Below are 10,000 nucleotides of genomic sequence, written 5' to 3'. Positions count from 1 at the left end.
GGTGAGTGAAACTGGTCTGTAGTTGGCTGCGTCGTGCCTGCTTCCTTTCTTAAAAATGGCGGAGACGTTCGCTCGTCTCCAATCCTCGGGGACTGCCCCTTCTTCTAGTGATTTGTTGAAAATTACAGTTAAGAGTGGTGCAAGCTGGTGGGCGCACTCTTTGAGAACTCTAGCTGGAAGGCCATCAGGACCGGAAGCCTTGTGAGTAACTTGACTAAGATAAGCCGCTGCTTGCAGCGAATGGATTGGATTGGATTGGATTGGATAAGATTTACAGTCCAGTGAGGTTACCCTCATGGAAATTCGGGCTGCTTTCTCCCCGGGGAAAGCGAGCTGCCATACATACGGCGCTACCCATATTTTTTTTTCCTGCATGCGTGTATTCATGTTTCCTGAGACTTAATGCCGTGTGAGATGAAATTTATTTACTTTATTCCAAGTCCCACGGGTATTTGATGGACATTTTTATCTATGCCTATACAATTTTGCCAGGAAAGACCCTTTTGTCAATCGTGGGATCTTTAACGTGCACACCCCAATGTAGTGTACACGAAGGGACTGCCTCGGTTTTTCGTCTCATCCGAAAGACTAGCACTTGAACCCACCACCTAGCTTGGGAAAGGGGGGAGAAAATTGCCGCCTGACCCAGGCCTGAACACGCAACCTCTCGCTTCCGAGCGCAAGTGCGTTAATAATAATAAGTTTAATAAATCACAAAAGTTGTTATATGATAAGGCCTCTCGAGCAATGTTTAGCTTGTTAAAGAAGTGTAGAAAATTGTCGTTGTCCATTGATATACAAATTGAATTGTTTGATAGAATAGTTGCACCGATTATGTTATATGGCTGTGAAGTATGGGGACCAAATTCGGTAAATTTAGCAACAAAATTGCAGCTACGTTTTTATAAGATTATTTTGAAATTGAGAAAGTCGACCCCAACGTGTATGGTATTTGGCGAATTAGGCAAATTTCCACAAGATGTCCTCGTAAAAAATAGAATATTTAGTTTTTGGTTCAAATTGGTGGATTGTAATAATAGTAATAAGTTTTCAAATGTATTGTACCGTTTTTTGCATCGCCTCTATGTAAATAACATATATGAAGCACCCTATTTAAAACATGTTGAAACAACTTTAAATGCTCTTGGTCTTAGTGGTTTTTGGCATGACCAGTTTAATTTACGATGTTCTGAAAAATGGTTTAAATTGAAAACGTTGCAATGCCTAAAAGATCAATATATACAATCGTGGTTTTCAGAATTAAATGAAAAAGAAACTTGTTTGAATTATAGATTGTTTAAAGATACATTTATATTTGAAAATTATTTGAACATTTTACCCAATAACCTAGCACTCTCTTTTTTACGTTTTAGAACATTAAATCATAAATTACCAATACAGAAAGGCCGAATGTTAAATATACCACATAACGAAAGAATATGTGTTAAATGCCAGTCTGGAGAACTCGGGGATGAATTTCATTATATATTTCAGTGTCATTTTTTTGAAAATGTGAGGAAAAGGTTTTTACCATTGTATTTTCGTAGAAATTCAAATGCAGTCAAATTTAAACATTTATTTGAATTAACAAAGAAACGAAAGTTATTGAATTTAATATATTTTATTAAGAGTATTTTGAAAGAGTTCTGATTATTTGATCACGTGTTTCAAACACAGAAACATATACATTCCTGTAAAAAAAAAAGTATGATTACAATTATTTTGTTATGAATTAAGCTTGATTCATTTTCGGTTAATTAGAAGTGTTGTGTCTCATTAATACATATATCTTTTTTGTCGTGTTTATTGCAATTTTTATTTTATTCATGTAACCCTAGGGGTTTTTGAAATAAATATTGACTTGACTTGACTTGTTACCACTCGGCCACCCAGTCCAGATGAAGCTAGTATTCGAAACTTGTTTATGAAAATGAAAAACTTGCATTACGGCCGCAACACAGAGACACATGCATAAAGATGTTTTGTTCTAGGGTTGAGTTCGGGGTTACCAAAAGGAAAATATTATATCACTTTCTTGTTTCAACTGAAAATGAGAGAGTACGTCTTACATTCATATAAGCCTATACCACTGATCAGTCAGAGATATGAATTAAACGTTCAACAGCGAAACTGAAAAAAGCAAACATCAGCGGAGCTAATACTCTCAGTTCGGTGAGATGTCTTCAGTATATAGGAGAAACAATTTTTGCGAAGACCCAGTACAAACGAACAGGAATTGAGAGCTAATGTGACGAAAATAAAATATAATACTGACTTAAACGGGAGTACTACTCTCGCCTCATGTACCGTCAAACCAAAAACAATCAGTCTTAACAGAAATAAAAAGAAAACCAATAGCAACCAAGAAAAGGAAAGGAAAGAAAGGTCAGGACATACCCGTTTACATGCTGTCGCCAGGGCTTTCGTTATGAAAATCGTTAGGCCACTTCCCACAGAAAAAGCCATTCCCCTAAGTAAAAAAAGAAAAAGAAAAAAAGAATGAGCCCCTAACCGATATGACAAGTTTTGTAAGAAGGGACCGAGGAGACTTTTGTTTTCCCTTAAGTTGATCTTCTTTTGCGAACACCAGTCTCGACCGACTCTACCACAGTTCTTAAAGAACAGAATTTTTAGGTTGAAGAATGATGACTCATCTACTGAGTATGTAACCAATCGTTGACAAATTCCTACAATCAAAACATATGACGCTGTTTCTCAGTTGACCAATCAAAGATTAAAGGGACGACTTCTCATTTGCATGCGCTGTATAGAAACCTGTCTCGTTGTGTACCCGCGATCAAAACCGCTTATAGTTCCACCCACTGCCGATTAGCGACATCATTTTAACCTCAAGTGCATAACTGCACATGCAGCTGCAACTGTCTTGAATTTCCTTCGACGTACGTAGGCTACTTCTTGAGTCCTGCAAAAGTTATGAAAGAAGAAGAAACAGAGAAGGCCAAATGTTTGGATATATATGACATGAAATATGTTTTACAAACTGATTATACAACGCCCCCACCAACGTCCCCTTTTAAGACCCCTGGATGGGGCGGGGATGTAGCTCAGTCGGTAGCGCGCTGAATTTCATCCAGTTGGCCGCTGTCAGCGTGAGTTCGTCCCCACGTTCGGCGAGAGATTTATTTCTCAGAGTCAACTTTGTGTGCAGACTCTCCTCGGTGTCCGAACACCCCCTTGTGTACACGCAAGCACAAGACCAAGTGCGCACGAAAAAGATCCTGTAATCCATGTCAGAGTTCGGTGGGTTATAGAAACACGAAAAGACCCAGAATGCTTCCTCCGAAAGTGGCGTATGGCTGCCTAAATGGCGGGGTAAAAACGGTCATACACGTAAAATTCCAGTGCCAGCGGGAGTTTCAGCCCACGAACGCAGAAGAAGAAGAAGAAGACCCCTGGATTTTCGTTTCATAGCATATAAACTTACCTCCGCTTAAAGGCTGCCATATACGTAGCGTTCATTAATTAATTCATATTGTTTACATGTGCCAATAATGTTATAAAACTGTACCTAAGGGGATATAATAACGATTGGCTGTAGCTTTCGAACACAGAAAAAAATATTTCAGTATTGCAAAGTGGTGTTGATAGTGTCGAATGTAAACAGAACAGTCTCAAAGTGAAAGTGGATGCTTTCCGGAAATTGCGAAGTTAACAAAAATACAGAAAAGCGCGCTTTCCTGCTTAGCACAATACGCTACCGCGCTAATCTGGCGTGTCAATATCTATATTGAGCGATTTCCTTCACGCGGGGATTGACGAAGCTGTACGGTCTGTGTTGACGGTCTAAAAATAGCTCAAGTCCTGGTGAACTGTTGCTAAACATAGCAATAAAGAATTAATTATTTCTCGTAATTGGTAAGGACTTCAAACCTAAAATTTTGCAGGAAGCTTAATTTATACATCCCCGCAACGATGAGAAAAGCCCTGGAAGTAATTAAACTAATTAAAGAGGACTATGTCAGCCTTTAAGACTCCTTCCTTTATAAGACCTGTTTTTCTCCCATTTTCTTTTTTTAGGTCTTACAAGGTGGGTTCCACTGTTATATATACCGTATAGGCCTTCAGCGCCAATATGTATAGGCCCTATGTCCCCTATAGGCGTTTTGTCAATAATGTGTTGTTGTATTGTTGTGACAACGCCATCAAGAAAACCCGCGACGAAGCAGTACCCTCACTAAGATTTAACCTCTTAATCATGAAGGGGCAAAAAGGGTTCCTGGATATTTTTTAAAACATCGCAGACTCGTCCACATTGTTTTTTATAAGGGTTAAGAGCATCCACATAGACATACACAAAACATGTATAGCTTAGTTTTTTTTGGGTGCAACGCGGCCATTTCTTACTTAATAAATTGATAGCTAACACCTGTGTCAATGTTCACAATTAAATTAGTCAACATCTCTTTCTCCGCACAGGAAGCAGCAAATTAGCTGATGGTTGGAGGTATATGTTCAATTGGAAGGTTGCTCTAATCCCATAACAAAAACCACCTGAACTCTTCTGTAGAAGTGTAATTTACTGTTAAGACGAGGAGGAATATATTATTTGAACACTGTTACAAGGAGACGTGGACAAGGAGTAATATACATGTACAAACACACGCACAACCCCCCCCCCCACACACACACACACACACACACACACACGCACCCCCCACACACACACAAACGCACACACACGTTCGCGCGAACGCACGAACACACACACACACACACACACACACATACACACACACAAGGTTTTTTTTTCATTGTACACCACTCTCACTCATAAGTTCGCGTGCACCAACACTGAGACGATACAGTCTGCATTTTTCAACATACATGAAGCACACGTTTATCGCACAGCATCCCCGGCCCCATACATAGTTCAGAGACAGGCCCGAGCATGCAAGTTAGTCTAACCAACCATCCTGACGAACCAGGTCAAAAGTGGATTCAGTAGATCGTGACCAAATAAGGACAAATAGTGTCTGTCTCTCTTAGCTGCTCGCAAAGTTGTAAAGCTGGCGGGCACACTGCCGGGACGATCACAGGCCAGCTCAAAATCGTTACAGTCGAGTGTGTGTGGGGGGGGGGGGGGGGAGGGGGGGGAGGAGAGGGGGGAGAGCACGGTTTTGTCTTGCTATTGTGTAGTTTTGTTTTCTTGCATGGAACTTTGATAATGACTGAACGTTTGTGTTAATAAAGTCCTGATCCGAACTGGATATATAAGGTGAGCAGACATCAAATGATTTGAGGTTGTGAGATCGAATTAACTATGTGTGTTAACTGATGAGTCGATATGCGTTAACAAATGATATTTAACAGTACATACCCCCAGACTGTTGAGGACCCTGCTCACCAGGACGTAAGCACGAGATGGCCGCCACCGGATGTGCTCCACCATGACGTCATCATCTTCAGCCCACGACTTCAGTCCCACTCCGCAGTAATAGCGGCAGAGGTTGTCGCCGTAGTCTGTAAATATGGAAGAACTGGTTCTTCCAGTAAATAGCTGGTGAGTCAACCTTTTACTACATGGATATAGAAACAGATAGATACAATTAGTGTTCAGCTGTTAGCATATTTTAAAGGATCTGAAACTGAAGCGCAATATGTGTGTGTGTTTGTGTGTGTGTGTGTGAGTGTGTGTGTGTGTTTGTGTGTTTGTGTGTGTGTGTGTGCATGCGTGTGTGTGTGAAAGCGTGTGTGTGTGTGTGTGTGTGTGTTTTAGTGTGTGTGTGTGGGTGTATGTGTGTGTTTGTGGGTGTATGTGTTTCAACTGTGTGTGTGTGTGTGTGTGTGTGTGTGTGTGTGTGTGTGTGTGTGTGTGTGTGTGTCTGTCTGTTTTTCTGTCTATCTATCTGTTTTGTGTCTGTCTATCTGTCTGTCTGTCTCTGACTGTCTGTATGTGTTTCCCTTGTGCCTGTGGACAGGACAAAGTTCTTTAGTTTTATGTATGCATACATGCACTTAAGTTTCGTCAATACTTACCTGCATATAATCGTCTTTTTCCAAAGCTGAGCCGTTCAATGCCTGCATTATTACACACTACTATTCAAAATACCCATGCGCAGCGTCTGCGGGCTTAATGCTTATGGGCAGAATATACCTGCGCAGTTTCAGCGGCACAGACGACGCACGGCCTATTATTTATGCCGCGATGGGGATTATGACGAGTACTTGGCCTGTTTTCCTTTCACGCAACGTGTAGCGGGCTGGGATAATCTGCAGTGCGTCGTCTGTCCTGCTGAAGTTACATGGGTGAGCGGAGCCTCTAAGAGACCGGTGTTTGCGAATTCATATGCAAAACTGAAATCACGCGGACCAATCAAACCGAAGTCGAATTTGGATCCAGGCTTCGGTGGTATATAATGTCACCAAATAAGGAGAATTTATTCTCTTTCCAAGCTTCTCGGAAAGTCGCAACGCCCACTCAATTGCCCAGCTCGTAAACATAACCGAGAGGGTGAAGGCGAGGGAGTGGGAGGTGGGGGGGGGGGGGGGGGGGAGGGTGGGGGGCCGGGGGGGGGGGGGGATGTCAAGGTTACAGAGGACTGTGAGGACGAAAACACTCCAATAGCAAAATGCGCACATATGACGAAGCAAAATCAAGACATAGCCGCGACATGCTCCTAATCGAGCGGTAGGCGACGTGGTAACTTGTTAGCCCATGACAAAAATAAACATAAACGAAAACACACACACACACACACACGCGCGCGCGGGCGCGCACACACACACACACACGCAAACACAAACACGCAAACATGCTATCTCTGTCTGTCTGTCTGTTTGTTCTGTTTGCCTGGTTAGCTGGCTGGATATGTAGATATATTCAAAATAAATATTTAACCATATATGCAGTTATCCTAAAACAATCCGATGTCATTTGTTTTAAGCATTCATTTCTGGGCTTTCGTATTCAGTGAGCGCACTGTATATCAACCGATGCACAATAAACTCAATTTAGTGCATGCACTTATCAGCTTTTGTAAACATGAGAAAGTGATTTTAAAATATCTAGATTTCATTTTATTCGATTTTTTATGATTATATCCTTTTTTTCTCAAATTTTAAAACAGCGTTCTGCCTAATTTGTTCAAGATTATAAAATCAATAAGCCCATAAACACATCAATAAATCAATTAATCAATAAATTAATAAATCACTGAATCAATGAATAAAGAATAGTGCACAACTAAAGTATTAGGATCATTGCAAAAAAGACAACAGCTTGTAAATCTATTCAACGATGGACAGGTAAATCACTCACCACGTTTGTTACATACATTAGAGTTACTTGTGTCGTTGACGATCGCTTTCAGTGGGTCATTATCCTCTATAGGTTATTCACCTCCACAGACAAAACAAGAAATAAAAGTAATAATATCCGTCACAGGGATCTAAAATAGTATGAATACATACACCGTTGTAAACACGGAAGGAAAAAACCCACTAAGATATATTATTCGCCTCATTCAATGTTAATTTATTCAGGATAACCAACGTCGCGGAAATATGTTTGGCACTCCTTAGATGCACTTACTGACTAATATATAAATACTCATGTAAATCCAATCAAGGTTACTCAACTCGGGCCACTAGCCATTGTGTGTGTGAGTGTGTGTGTGTGTGTGTGTGTGTGTGTGTGTGTGTGAGTGTGTGTGTGTGTGTGTGTGTGTGCGTTTGTGTGTGTGCTGGTGTGTGTGTGTGTGTGTGTTTGTGTGTGTGTGCATGTGTGCATGTGTGTGTGTGTGTGTGTGTGTGTGTGGTTGTGTGTGTGGTTGTGTGTGTGTGTGTGTGTGTGCTTCTCTGTCTGTCTGTCTATCTGTCTGTCTATTTGTCTGTCTGTCTGTCTGTCTGTCTGTCTGTCTATTTGTCTATTTGTCTGTCTATCTATCTGATGGTGTCGGTCCAAAAACTTGGACAGTCGTAAGAATGTTAAAAAGAATTCCAATTATGTCATCCGATAATGCACACAATGTAGTTCATAAGTATAGACTGGACTGAACCCATCACAAAAGTCTAGCTGACTTTCTTGACTTCCTTGTGAAAATGAAAGTACTCATGCACTTGAAACTACGCAGTGTACCGGTACCAACCCTGCTCGGAGAGAACTATTTGTCCACACGCTTGCTGCAATGGGTTTGATATTATGCATTTTAAAGAGACATTCCCAACTATAACAGTGTCGAATTTTACAGTTCACCTCAACAGATAGAAATACATGTTCTGTAAAACTCCCCTGTAAAATCGCGTGCACTACATTTTATGAGGGATAGTTTTACTTTTTAAAAAGAAAACAACTGACGGCTCCAAAAAAATAACAAATCAAAACGCATCACAGAGTCTTGAAAAATTAAAACGCATTATGCCAAGGTTTCTTATTTCAGATATCACGCGATTAGTGTCTGTTAAAAAAAAAATCAATTCATTAAAAAAAAAATCCCAGTTTGCACATCTCTGTCTGATTTTGGGGTATGTGTTAAAGTAAAGGGATGGCCTTACCATATGCATCCCACTGTAAAATATACTTGATGAAGGAAGTTTTCTTTAAATGACGAACCATTAAATTCCTGTAATTGAAATTAAAGGTGCTATCCAACAGATATGCTCTTGGAAATACCATTTATATCCAAAATGTACCGATGAAAGTGAAAGTAGAATACTGTTACAGAAGCCGTGCTAGAGAGCGAGAGAGAGACGGAAACAGAGACACAGAGACAAAACCACAAGGAGACAGAGAGACGCAGCGACAGGGACACAGACACAGACAAACCGAGAGAGAGAGAGAGAGAGAGAGAGAGAGAGAGAGAGAGAGAGAGAGAGAGAGAGAGAGAGAGAGAGAGAGAGAGAGAGAGAGAGAGAACTGACGAGAAAGAGGGTGACAGAGACAAAGAAACAGACAGACAAACAGACAGACAGACAGACACAGACAGAACGAGAAAGAGGGTGACAGAGACAAAGAAACAGACAGACAAACAGACAGACAGACAGACGACAGACAGACAGACAGAGCGACCTAGACAGAGAGACATAGACAGAGAGCCACATTGAGACAAAGACAGAGACACGGACACAGAGGCAGAGACACAAAGACCGAGATTTTGTTTGTTTGTTTAACGCCCAGCCGACCACGAAGGGCCATATCAGGGCGGTGCTGCTTTGACATATAACGTGCGCCACACACAAGACAGAAGTCGCAGCACAGGCTTCATGTCTCACCCAGTCACATTATTCTGACACCGGACCAACCAGTCCTAGCACTAACCCCATAACGCCAGACGCCAGGCGGAGCAGCCACTAGATTGCCAATTTTAAAGTCTTAGGTATGACCCGGCCGGGGTTCGAACCCACGACCTCCGGATCACGGGGCGGACGCCTTACCAATAGGCCACCGTGCCGGTGTACAAAGACCGAGATACAGACAGAAAGAGAAAGAGAGAGGTGTGTACGTGCGCTTTGGAGTGCTTTAGTTGTATCAAATTACACAGCAGACACGTTCATCACATTTTTAATTTGCGTTTTTATTTTTTAACATTTTAGATAAGAACAAGAAACTGATTTGTACAGACCTTGTAAAAAGGACTGCATGTGTTGCGAAATGCATAAATGTAACCGTCCAGGGTGTTTAAAAAAAAGAAATTAAACAAAATAAAAAGGACCGAAAGAAAGAAAGGACATATATTCGATTATGTTTACACAAACGTATTTAAATCGAATGCACTTCAATCACATTTTCAAATTTTTTTTTTCAATGGTCAGGCGTTGGCATCGCTCCTTTAAGGCTGGAATGGGCAGATGGCGTGACAGTGAAGGGGAATGTGCCGGGGAAGGTGATGGCGGGGAGGGGGGGGGGGGGAACTGGGGTGGGACACAGCCTGGCTACACGAGAGCATGCGCACACGTGGGCTATACCTCGTGACATGCATGCTGACGAAATACATTCTTGCCAGAATGCCGCCAGACACCAGACGCCAGACGGTCAGTGCAA

The sequence above is a fragment of the Littorina saxatilis genome, linkage group LG3 (assembly GCF_037325665.1).
Source record: "Littorina saxatilis isolate snail1 linkage group LG3, US_GU_Lsax_2.0, whole genome shotgun sequence".
Classification (NCBI taxonomy): domain Eukaryota; kingdom Metazoa; phylum Mollusca; class Gastropoda; order Littorinimorpha; family Littorinidae; genus Littorina; species Littorina saxatilis.
This window is presented reverse-complemented; position numbering follows the sequence as displayed.